Below are 2,415 nucleotides of genomic sequence, written 5' to 3' on the forward strand. Positions count from 1 at the left end.
AGAGGGGATTCTCATTGTACTCCTCTAGAGGACTATTGGTATTTGGTAGTCATACGATATTTTGGTTTTTCAAGTTGTTTTTTCTCTATAATTTTGATGTGAATTTCTTTTGTAGTTTCTGATTCTTGGGTGAGACTCAAGCCTTCTTTTGTTGAATTTAGGTCTGCCTCTGTTTGTAAACTTTATGTGTCTTTGCGGTTTATTTTTGGGCATGGAAAGCTGGTTGGTCTAGGCTTCAGGTTCTCTTTTGATTTTATATTGGAGGGACCAGATGTCCTCAGTCCAGGTATTCAGAAGCTTCCACACAGGCCCAAGTCAGGTGGCATTCAGGTCCTCCCAGGCTTCTGCCTAAGGTCTAGGATAGATTTTGGCCTCAGGAATTTGGGGTTGGACTGGCCTGGGAGCTGGTCCCAGGAAAGATGCTGGTCTTGGGCAGCTGGTGTCCATGCCACTCAGATGCAAAGGAAGATGGGGTCTGGGAGGTGGTTTCAAGGCCCCTGGGGACCGCACTGAGAAGCTGGGCTGGTCTGGATTCAAAGGGCCAGGAAGAGAAAATGTCAGCCCCCGTGTCCAGGAAAGAGGCTGGTGGGTTGTGTACACCGAGGGAGGCAGAAGGAGGTGAGGGTGTGGCCAGGCCCAGAGTGCTCCAGTGGACCCGAGAAGGAACTGAGCTGGTCTGGATGCACAGGGTCAGGAAGAAGCAGTGGTGGTTTCCCATTTGTCTGGGGTGCCAAGACAAGGAATGAGACTGGGCCCATGGTAGGAGGAGATACCAAAGGAGGAGTTGGGAGGGTGAGTGAGTCTGGGGGAGTCAAGGCACAGAGGGCCCAATCAACTTACCCCAGAGAGAGAAGCCTGTGGATCAGAGAGAGGCCTGTGGGTCCTGCAGGCCCTTGGAAGCATAGCGAGGTGAGGGTGGGGCCAGGCCCAGAGTGCTCCTGGGAACATGGGAAGGAACTGAGTTGCTCTGGATGTACAGGATCAGGAAGAAGCAGTGGTGGTTCCTCAGCTGTCTGGGGTGCCAAGACAAGGAATGGGAAATGGCTCAGCCTAGGAGGAGAGACTGGTGGGGGAGATGGGATGGTGAGTGAGCCTGGAGGAGTCAAGGCACGGAGGGCCCAATTGAGAGAGAGAAGCCTTCAGGTCTGAGAGAGGCCTGTGGGTCTGGCAGGCCCAGGGAAGCAGCCTAAATATTTTAAGCATTAGGTACAAGCTCCCATATACTTTTGACATTGTTGGTCTTTGGAACAGAGTGTGTTGTTAACAGGCCCAAGGACATTTTGACTTTTAGCTCAGAAACTGGATACGTCTCTTTGGGGCCTTTTTACCCTAACTGCCTAGCCAGTTCCTACCTCTTATTCCTATTATGCCATCATCTGAAGGGGTTACCCAAATTGCCAATAGGGAATAGGGACACAGACTACTTTGGCTTCTTCCATGCTGAAGAGGGAAGCAGGGTGAGGCAATAGGAGTACTCCTTAAGTGTTTCTATGTAAACGACTCCCAAATTGCATAACTCTTGGCTCTAAGGGGAAAAGGAAGTCATTGAATCATGAATAGGAGATGTAAAGGAGAAGTAAAGGCAAGGGTAATTAGCATTACAAGTTCTAGTCAGGGAACTAAAAAAAAGGCAGAACAGGGCAATTTGCAAATGTTACTATGAGAGTCCATTGGAGTTTCTTCACAAGGGCTTCAAAAAGCATCCCTCTATTGGGTTCTTCCTCATTTTTATTTTGTCTGCCAAGGCTGGAGTAGTTGAGTGGGAAGAGTGGATGGAAGCTCAGGTGAGGGTCCAGCAACCCTCCTTGGCACCCCTTAAATGAATGAACACAACCGTCAACAAGCACAGTTGTGATTATGTTTAGGGATCAGGTTCAGCCGAAGTCATGATGGTAATTGTTTCACGCAGAAGGGACTGCTGTACAGCATCATCTTATTAAAAGGACCTGGAATTTTAAAGAATCTGGTGCTAGGAGCTACATATGAGGGAGAACATAGATAGTTTGTTTTTCTGAGTCTGTGTTACTTCACTTAGTATAACAGTTTCTAGATCCACCCATTTACCTGCAAATTTCATTATTTAATCTTTCTTTGTTGCTGAGTAGAACTCCATTGTGGAAATGTACCACATTTTCATTAACCACTCATCAGTTGAGGGGCACTTACGTTGCTTCCATCTCTTAGCTATTGTGAAAAGAGCAGCAACAAACATGGTTGTGCAAGTGTCTCTATAATAGGATGAGTCCTTTGGGTATATGCCAATGAGTGGTATAACCGGGTCATATGATATGTTCATTTTTAGTTTTTTAAAGAGATCTCCAGACTATTTTCCACAGAGGTTGCATGAGTTTGCAATCCCACCAGCAAAGAATAAGCACTCCCCTTTTTGCACATCCTGGCCAGCATTTGTTATCA

General features: G+C 47.1%; 1 protein-coding gene across 1 annotated transcript in view; it reads right to left on the reverse strand.

Annotated features, from left to right (window-relative positions):
• Nucleotides 1–2,415, reverse strand: part of LOC103751323 (40S ribosomal protein S30-like) — a 7,123-nt gene that overhangs the window by 2,609 nt on the left and 2,099 nt on the right.

This window comes from Nannospalax galili, unplaced genomic scaffold (genome assembly GCF_000622305.1).
Source record: "Nannospalax galili isolate Female #2095 unplaced genomic scaffold, S.galili_v1.0 scaffold827, whole genome shotgun sequence".
NCBI lineage: Eukaryota > Metazoa > Chordata > Mammalia > Rodentia > Spalacidae > Nannospalax > Nannospalax galili.